General features: G+C 39.5%; 1 long non-coding RNA gene across 2 annotated transcripts; it reads left to right on the top strand.

The window, feature by feature from the left end:
- The first annotated feature begins 213 nt into the window (after positions 1-213).
- LOC110655176 (uncharacterized) lies at positions 214-1,713 on the top strand. 2 transcript variants are annotated; one of them, XR_009143163.1, is made up of 5 exons: positions 214-233; positions 395-475; positions 562-681; positions 904-980; positions 1,081-1,713. It is a non-coding gene; the product is annotated as an uncharacterized LOC110655176 (long non-coding RNA). The 2 variants fall into 2 exon arrangements; XR_009143162.1 differs by having other exon boundaries at positions 215-475.
- Positions 1,714-10,797: the final 9,084 nt, after the last annotated feature.

The raw sequence follows: 10,797 nt of genomic DNA on the forward strand, positions 1-10,797 counted from the left end.
ATATTCATGCCTCCCATTTATCAACTTTTATTTACTTAAAAACTATGTGCATGAATGTATTTTCTTTAAGCATTTTAAGTTTGTATTATCTACCTTGAGCAAGACTTGGCATATTTCCTACAATGATAAGACAGATAATAAGAATGATGATGACTCAGAAAAGAATAAGTTTACTGTAGCCAGAAAGGAAAGGAAAGGAAAGGAAAATAAAAGGTGAGCTGCATTTATTTGTGGTCAGTATTGAACGTGGATATAATTTCTAGATTCTGTACATTGTCTTGTATAGCAGAGGGCAAGAGATCATGCTAACTCATATGCAGAAGTTGTAGACCTGTTTACAAATCTTGAGACTTGTAAATTTGTGTTAAATCTACATATGATATATATGCCACAGGGAAAGATCTCATTTTGGAAGGTTTCAATCAATTGCAAATTCTTTGTTTAGCTCATGCACACTTGAAGATACTGTAGACTGGTATACTTATTAATAACTAGCCAATTTGTTTTTACTCTCATTTAAACAATCTTACTTGGAAAATCAGTTCATGTTTATTATTGCAGCATTAAATTTGCTGGCTCATTTCCACTTCCTTTTTTTGCGTGATTTCCTTCACAAGGCAGCTATGGAGCTTCAGGAAGAGAAAATGTTGGAAGATTATCCTCCACATAGTACTTCATGAGGTAATTCATGTACCTGTAGACTGTTGTTATTCCATGATATAAAAATCCTTTTTAACATTTTCTTAATATTTTGAATTTGAAAATCTGTAATCTCTAATGGTTAAACCAATATAAGAATGGAAATTAAAATTACTCCATCCATTCTAGGAGATTAGGATTATTGATGGGATACTTTATGATTCTTGTATGTAGATCAATTCAGTAATCTTACTTTTTTATTAGAGATTGCAAGATGCAAGATAATAGTGGATGCACAGCTGCATTGTTTTCCCTGCAAAATTATTCAATTGAGTAGAAAGGTAAATGAGACTTCTTTTTATTTCCCATAATTATTTGAATTGATTCATTGTTTCTCTAATTACAATTATCACAAATGAACTGTTTTTGTTGTGCTTTCAGCATGTCCTGGGAGCTATCAACTTTGCTCCAAGTGAAAGATAAAAAAAGTGCGTTGGAGGTCGATATCATGCCCTTTTATTAGCTCCTTATGGGATTATGACTGCTAAATTTTGGGTTCAAGCTGTAAGCCTGAACAGAAATAGAGATAAGTTTACATCACCCACTCAAGCTTTGAGCCTCGAGTTCTCATCATGTTGCCAGCATCCTTCAGCTAAAGCTGATTAGAGGACCAAGAAATGTCACTTTGCAATTGGAATCATCAGATGATGGAAGAGAATTAGCGAGTTCAATAAGGAAGAGTAAACAAAACTAGTGATAACCGTTGCTTGTGAAACTTGAGGTTTGAATTCCCGTTTTGAAAGCATCCTTCAATTAAAGATTGATCGAATGAACAATTGAACTAGCTTTGCAATTAGAACCATTAGAAGATGGAACAGGACTTCGTCCAAAGTGCACAAGCAGCTTTCCTTGTTAAAGTTGTTGCATATATTGTTAGATATGAGAAGGATGTGAAGTAATTCAATTTTTGCAATATTTCAGGAAAATCTTGATTATGGAATTCTATGCTATATGTTGCTAAACTTTATTGCTTCCTACCTAATGATATGAGTTGTAAAATACATATTACACATATTTCTTTCAGTGTGCTACACTGAGATTGTGAAACACTCTGTTCCATGTCCCTTGTAGATAGCAAGACTAATTAACTCCTCAACTTGCAAGTTTACATTACCAAATTCGTGAAACACCTCCATGTTTAGACCAAGCCTATAGACTCTCCAGAGACTGCCAATAAGTAGTTTCAGTGCCTGCAAGCCCAACGCCCAAATTGATCCTAGGTATATTAAGGATGCACAATTGGACAATGTACCATCCTCGTTTAGCAAGTGACTACCGGACCTGACCAGTTGCCCTTCTTTTTTTTTATTTGTTTATTTTAAAGAAACAATAATCTGTTTTTACTTTTGGTTTTTGAAAATCTAAGAACGCATATCTTGTTTCTTATTCTCAATCATTTGTTATTTGTCCTTTTTCTATAGTTAAATCAACTATAAAATTTTACCCATTTTTTTCCAATCAATGCATACTACCAATAATTGAGACCAATTATTAGCAACCCTTTTAGAAAATAAAAAAATATCTCATCAAATTTTCACCCATTTGTGCCTCCAATAAACATCAGATCAAATTGTAAACCTCACAAACTACCTTCCCCATACTCATGTTTACAGGCATGGCTTCAACATATCCAAACCATATATTTTTTTCTTCACACAAACTAGATTTCATTCTAACCAGATTTCATTAGGTACTTCACAGAAGTTCATCTGGATATATCTTGGTGGTTTAGACAAAATAAAAAACAATTCATCTTTCCAAAGATAAAGAAAAAAATTATATGTAATGAAAAAGTTATCACAAATGTTTCAACCACAATTAAAAAGATTGTTCTCTCCATGTGGGAGAAATATTTTTTTATTGTGTTTGATTTATATATACATGTCTTTCTATCGGAATACTCAAAAAATCTGATTAGAGGAATTTTAGGCAGTATGAAACTAAAGTTTTTGAAAATTTTTATAATATAAATTGAAGTTGAGAGATGATTATCAAATAATCTTAAAAATGAAGAACTGTTGATGTAAAGTGACACTTTTGCTGTCACTTGTTCTTTAAGTTTTTTACTAATGATTATTTTGTAATGTACTTAAGTATGGGTTAGTATGGCTGATTTCAGTTCAACAAATATGTATGGTTTAGTCAATAAAGTATGGGACTTTTCTTGTAAAAATTAATTTCATATACTGATGCTTATATATTTTAAATTAATGGACTATTCCAACAGAAAAAAGGAGAGTTCTCCTGCAATTCCTTCCCAATTTTCTTTGTTCTGTATGCTTACAATTGGTATCAGAGCATTTAGATCTTAGAGAAGGAGTGTGAGAGAAAACAAATAAGAGAAACTTCACCAGAAAAACAATAAACACTTGAGTGTTGTTCATGGCCTCTAGCAGCTATTCATCAACTACACCTCCTATTTTATAGGAGAAAACTATGTCTTTTGCTCTGTCAAAATGAAGGCCTAACTAAGGGCTTTTGACCTTTGAGAGGTAGTGAAAACAGGGAGAGATCCGCCACCATTGAGAGCTGATCCTACATTAGCTCAAATAAAGCATCACTCTGAGGAATGTACAAAGAAGTATAAAGCTTTGTCCTATTTGCACCAAATTGTATCTGATGTTATATTCACAAGGATTATGGCTTATGAAACAGCTAAAGAGGCATGGGATAAGATTAAGGAGGAGTTCCATGGAAGTGACAAAACAAGGCAGATGCAGATCTTGAATCTCAAAAGAGATTTTGAGGTTCTGAGAATGAAAGATTATGAATCAGTAAAAGAATACTCAGATAGGCTTATAAAGACCATAAATCAGATAAGGCTACTTGGGGATGAGTTAACAAATAAGAGAATAGTAAAGAAAGTGCTTGCAACCTTACCTAAGAGATTTGAATAAAACATTTCTTCCCTTGAAGATTGTAAAGATCTTTCTCAGATCACTTTGGCTGAGTTAGTGAATGCTCTACAAGCAGTAAAACAAAGAAGGAGTGTGAGGATGAAAGAAAAATCTGAGGAAGCATTAATGGCAAAACAAAAAGGCAAGGTTCAAGCTACCTCAAAAGGGAAAAGATCTGGTGGAGAAAGAAAATTTAAAAGCAAGAAAGATGAAGCCTAAAAGGAGAAAAACAGAGATGGGAAGTTCCCACTATGTCCAAATTGCAAGAAAACAAACCATTCAGAAAAATTCTGTTGGTTTAGACTTGGAATGCAATGTAGAGCTTGTAAAAAGTTTGGCCATGTTGAGAAAGCATGCAAGAACAAAGGTGAGCAGTAGGCTCAATTTATTGAAGAACAAGAACAGTAGGAGGAAAAGCTTTTTACAGCAACCTGTTACTCTTTTAACATAAGTTGTCACGACCCATCCTATGGGCCGGACCGGCACTAGGACCTAGGCCAGCCTAAAGCCCCCGAGGCCTGTAGTAAGCCTAACTATTCCTCGACCCAACTCTAAGGCCCATTTGGGCCCAATTTCAAGAATTCATCTGGACAGAGTCCGGCCATAAAATGGACCTTTCAACGGAGAGTTTTTGACTCACCCGACCTGTAAACACCATATATAATCAATTAGGAAGCTCAACTCACCTTCTACATACTCAAATATCATAAAAATAAATGGGAGCTTAGCTCCCTCATCCAGTCCAACATACATGCATATAATAAGTTTACAGGTCTAACATGATAATTATATTACAGACCCAAATCAAATGAATATTTCTAACACATGCGGAATTCTAGAAGTTAACAGAATTATACAAACATGAATAAACAACCTGCGAAGGAGAAAAGCAAGTTAACCACAATAATAATCCTCCTGTAGCCTGGAAAAATATTGAACAGGAGTGAGCGTTCGACTCAGAGAGTAAAATATCAATTTTAACCATAATCTCTATAGCTATCTAAAGCTAATGCACCCTGTGAAGTGAAATGCAATATCGTCATAATTTTCATATCATAACAACAAAAGGGTAATTTGGAGCACTCACACACCCGATAATATCAAACAATAAATATATGGGAGCTGATCCCCTATACAGCCCTCTTAATCCAACCTGTGCCAGCGAAGAACTCAAGCCAGACTTTCGCTTAATAAACCAAATCAGGGTCCCAACGAAGAACTCAAGCCGTGTCTACCCCGAAGGACTGGGTCCCAGTGAAGAACTCAAGCTGTGTCTACCCATCCTGTCCTTAGCCAACACCACACCACACGCACACCAACTCACGCACACTGCTCCAAATTACCACAATAACATCCATGACACTTTAACAATTATGAATGCAACATAAAACGTGCCCAGTGTTTAATTACATAAATACATATTTATAAGTGATGCATGGGCATGCTTGAACATATAATAATATCGAAATTACAATTAAAATTTAATATTTTACTCATAACTCAACCGAGGTCACTGTGGTGGCTGGGCGGAGGAGGAAGGCTGTCCCAGCTCACCTGAAAATTTTATTATAAATATTCAATATATTTGACTCAATACAAACTAAGAAAAAGACCAAAGATGTCCTTAGTCGTGCTGAAAATCCGGCAAAATCTCCCCTATACCTAGGACCTACCCAACCTGAAAAAGAGCTTAAAAGGCACTTCTGTATCCACAAACCATACACCCACAACTCAATCACATCACACAGCTCCTCCTGGGCCCATCCAAACGGTCATCAATCATAATATGTAAAATTACAGTTTAGTCCTCATAATTTAATCCTTTTGCAAAAACTGACCAAATGGACTCTAAAAATTCTAAAACTTTGCCCCGCGGTCCTTAGCAATATTACTAAGCCAATGCAAAAGGAATTATAATTTTGTAAGCTACCACGAATATTTTATGAATTTTTAATCCAATTTAAGCACTAGAAAATTAAGAAAAAGCAAGGTTCGGGTTGACCTACACCTATTTCGACTCTGGGGACGTGCTCGGGACGTCTGACAATGGTGGGGTAGCCAAAATCTCGATCCGATTCCAAGACTTTTTTAGTAACCGGTCTGTCTGACGTGAAATTCACAGACATGGGCAACCGTCGAATTTCTGCAAATTGAGGGTACCTACACAAAGCCCACAACACGGGGGTTACTACAAAATTTTTATGAAATTTTCTAAGCTCATTTAGTGCTCGGAAAAATACTACGAAGTTTTGTGGGACCCACTGAAAAACGGTGTCGAAAAATTTTGAAATTTATATTGCCGCGAAGCTCTCGACGAGTGGAGCGCTCTGGTACTCTCGGTTTTCTCGTGGGTTTCACGGTTTGCGAGAAATATAGCCAAAATCAAAATGGGCTAAAACTTCCCGGATAAAAATTGGGCAAACCGCTTGATGGAATTTAGTGATCTTGGTGTCTATGGAAAGCTCTCGAGGTGTAGATGGTGTTTGACACAAGACCCGGCCCAAACAGTGGCCGGATCGGCCGGATTCTAGCCGGGAAGCTGAAACGGCACGCACTCGCAGAGGGAGCTTCGCGCATCGTTTTTGGCCGCTTGGAATGCCGGCCGGCGGTGGGGGAAGGCTAGGGCGGTGCGCGGGCGAGGTGGGGAGGGCTGGGTGGAGGCGGCGCAGCGTGGGGAGGAGGGAGGAGAGAGAAAACGGGAGAGAGAGGAAGAAGGGTCGGGGACGAGCACGGGGAAGAAGAAAAGGAGCTGGCCAGTTCGATTCGACCGGTCCAATTTGGTCTGGTTCGATTCGGCCGGTTTGATTCAAGATACAAAATTTTGAATTTTTTACTCTACCTTGGGACCGAAAACGAAGTCTAAAAATTTCGAAAAAAATTCTAGAAAACTCTAAAAAAATTTGTAGAGTCCAAATATATTTTTAGTTTTGTCACATGTTCTTTAAATTAATTTTTAAAAATCATCAAAATTTTATATTTTAGGAAAATCGGACCCAATTTCTAAAATCTGAAAAATTTCAAATAATTTTCTAAAATTTAAATAAAATAAAATATTAATATTTATCCATAAAATAATAAATTTAAAAATTAGGGGTGTTACATTCTTCCCCCCTTATAGAAAAATCGTCCTCGAATTTTTTACACAATGCAGAATAAAAGAACAGAATTACACATTGAACAAGTAAGGGTACTTGCTACGCATGTCCCGCTCTAACTCCTAGGTACATTCTTCCACTGATTGACTCCTCCACAAAACCTTAACCATAGGAATCTGTTTTGATCTTAGCTGCCTCACTTGGTTGTCCACTATGGCCACAAGTTGCTCCTCAAGCATCAAGTTCTCTTTCAGCTCTACTACATCCGGCTGTAGAACATGAGAAGGATCAGGTATGTATTTCCTGAGCATGGAGATGTGAAATACAGGATGAACATGAGAATGGTTGGGTGGTAACTCCAACCGGTAGGCAACTGCTCCAACTCTATCAGTAACCTCAAAAGGTCCAATATACCGAGGTGCTAACTTGTCCTTCTTTCCAAATCTCATGTCCCCTCTCATTGGAGAAATTTTCAGGAATACGTAGTCGTTTACTGCAAACTCCACATCCCTCCGCCTGGGATCTGCATAACTCTTCTGCCTACTGAAAGCTGTTTTTAATCGTTCCCTGATTAAAGGAACTATCTCTGAAGTGTACTGCACTGGTCTACATCATGCACCTTCGCTTCTCCCATTTCCATCCAACACAGAGGAGACCTACACTTTCTATCATATAGTGCCTCATAGGGTCCCATCCCTATGCTGGAATGATAACTATTGTTGAAAGCAAACTCCACCAAAGGTAGCTGATCATCCCATTGACCTTCAAAATCCAAAACACTCATGCAAAGCATGTCTTCCAGTGTTTGGATTGTCCTTTCGGACTGTCCATCTGTCTGAGGGTGGAAAGCGGTACTAAAGTTCAACTGTGTGCCAAGTGCCTCCTACAACTTTCTCCAAAATCGAGAAGTGAACTGGGGCCCTCTGTCAGATATTATGGAAGTAGGAACTCCATGCAATCTGACTATTTCCAGAATATAGAGCTGAGCGTACTGTGCAACATAATATTTAGTCTTCACTAGCAAGAAATGAGTTAATTTAGTCAGACGGTCTACAATTACCCATATCGAATCATATCCCCGTGTGGTACGAGGCAACCCAGTCACAAAATCTATAGTAATCATTTCCCATTTCCACTCTGGGATAGGGAGCTCTTGCAGCTTCCCTGACGACCTCTGGTGTTCAAACTTCACCTTCTGACAAGTCAAACACTTGGACACAAAGTCTGCTATGTCTTTCTTCATGCCATTCCACCAATAGCTATCTTTCACATCATGGTACATCTTGGTGAAGCCTAGGTGGACACTATAGGGTGTATAGTGTGCCTTTTGCATGATCTCATTTCTGAGGTTGTCCACATCAGGCACACATATCCTGGAACCTTACAGAAGAGTGCCATCATTGGCAAATCCAAACTCACAACCTTCACCCTGCTGTACTCTTTCTACAATCTTCATCAATTGTGGGTCCCTATGCTGGGAAACTCTAATTTTGTCTCGCAGGTCTGGCCTCACTGAAAAATGGGCCAACAATACCCCCTCATCTGAAAGATTTGAGATCAGACCTTGGTCTATCAACTCATGTACTTCCTGAATCAACGGTTTCCTCTCCGCTGATATGTGTGCTAAGCTGCCAGAAGATTTTCTGCTTAGCGCATCTGCTACTACATTGGCTTTCCCAGGGTGGTACTGGATGGTACAATTATAGTCCTTTAAAAGCTCCATCCATCTCCTCTGTCTCAAATTCAAGTCCCTCTGTTGGAAGATGTACTTCAAACTCTTGTGGTCGGTGTACATCTCGCACACTTCACCATACAGGTAGTGTTTCCAGATCTTTAGTGCAAAGACTACAGCCGCCATTTCCAAATCATGGGTGGGGTAGTTCTGTTCATGCCTCTTTAGCTGCCTTGAAGCATAAGCCACTACTTTTCTATTCTGCATCAAAACACACCCTAAGCCAACTTTGGAGGCGTCACAGTACACGGTATATCCTTCACCACTCATCGGTAATGTCAACACAGGGGTGGTGGTTAGACACTCCTTAAGTTTCTGGAAACTCTCTTCACAATCATCTGTCCAAATGAATGGAACATTCTTCCGAGTTAACTTAGTTAGGGGAGCTGCTATCCTGGAAAAATCCTGCACAAAACGCCTATAGTAGCCAGCTAGGCCCAGAAAACTTCACACCTCAGTGACTGTTGTAGGCCTAAGCCAATCAGTTACAGCCTCAATTTTCTTGGGATCCACTCGAATGCCTTCACTAGAAACCACGTGTCCCAAGAATGAGATGCTTTCTAGCCAAAATTCACACTTTAAAAATTTGGCATATAGCTGGTGCTCCCTCAAAGCCTGCAACACCATCCTCAAGTGCCACACATGTTCTTCCTCGGTCCTAGAGTATACCAAAATGTCATCTATGAACACGATGATAAAATGGTCTATGAACGGCCTGAACACCTGGTTCATCAAGTCCATGAAGGCCGCTGGTGCATTAATGAGTCCAAACGACATCACCACGAACTCATAATGACCATATCTAGCCCTGAATGCTGTCTTAGACATATCCTCAATCTTGATTCTCAACTGATGGTAGCCTAATCGTAGGTCTATTTTGGAAAAGAATCTAGCTCCTTGGAGCTGATCAAATAGATCGTCGATCCGAGGAAGTAGGTATTTATTCTTCACAGTCACCTTATTCAGTTGTCTATAATCAATACACAACCTTAAGGACCCATCTTTCTTCCTCACAAATAAAATAGGAGCGCCCCAGGGTGAAGTGCTCGTACATATGAAACCTTTGTCCAAAAGCTCCTGTTGCTGCTCCTTTAACTCTTTCAACTCTGCTGGTGCTATCCTGTAAGGTGGCATTAATATGGGGTTTGTACCCAGCACAACATCAATGCAGAACTCTATTTCCCTTCCTGGTGGCAATCCTAGAAGCTCCTCAGGGAAGACATCCATAAATTCTCTGACAATAGGCACATTCTCCATGTTGACACTTTCTACAGATGTATCTCTCACCAATGCCAAATACCCTTGACATCCATACCTCAATATTTTTCTAGCACTAATTGCTGACACCAAATTATATGGAGCCACGCTCCTGTCACCATCAAAGCTAAACTCTTCCACACCAGGTATGTGGAAACACACCTTTTTGTTCTTGCAGTCTAAAGTAGCATAATGAGTTGCCAACCAATCCATCCCCAAGATCACGTCAAAGCCCATTACTGATAAAGGAACCAAATCTGCGGGGAGGACTCTTCCATCTACTACCACTGGGCTACCCGGAAAAACCATATCTACATCTATGTTGTCACTAAGTGAGGTAGCTATAGACAAAGGGTATTCTAAAGTTGTAGGGTTCCTACCCAATCTCATGGCAAAAACAGGGGAGACAAATGAGTGCGTAGCACCCGGATCTATCAAAACACGAGCCTCATAGGAACAGACTAGAAGAATACCTGCCACAACTGCATTGGAAGCCTGAGCATCCTGGTGGGTCAAGGTGAAAACCAGAGCTTGACCCCTACCCTGGGTTGCAGAACCCTGATACTGACTTCTACCTCCTGATTTGCCTCCAAATCCATGTCCCCCTTGTCCTTGGCCACTGAACTGACTGCCTGCTATGCTGGAAGCACCAGGATACAACTGACGAGGAACATTCGCAACAGAACCCTGTGACCCCATCTGTGGCTCACTGAACACTGGGCATTCCCTAGCAAAGTGACCTTGTTGGCCACACCTGAGACATACTCCTGAACCCATCAGATAAGGTCCTGAATGTCCTCTTCCACACTGTGTGCAAGGTGCCAAGAAGGATCCTGAACCAGACCTAGAATTGTTGTATCCCGAACTGTGACCACTGCTGGATCCATACCCTGGTCTGAATCCTCGAGATTTGTGTCTAAAACCACTCCTCTTGCTCCTACTTCTTTCTCTGAAATGACTTTGGCCTCCGCTATCCTTAGTGCCCATGTGGGGGACACCCGAAGAACCCTATGCTCTATTTTTCTTTACCCTTCCACTATCATCCACGGTATAACTAATCTCAATCTGTCTGGCTCGATCAACTACCACATCAAAAGACTGATCAGACATCATGGCC

Source organism: Hevea brasiliensis, chromosome 14 (genome assembly GCF_030052815.1).
Source record: "Hevea brasiliensis isolate MT/VB/25A 57/8 chromosome 14, ASM3005281v1, whole genome shotgun sequence".
In the NCBI taxonomy this organism is placed as follows: Eukaryota; Viridiplantae; Streptophyta; class Magnoliopsida; order Malpighiales; family Euphorbiaceae; genus Hevea; species Hevea brasiliensis.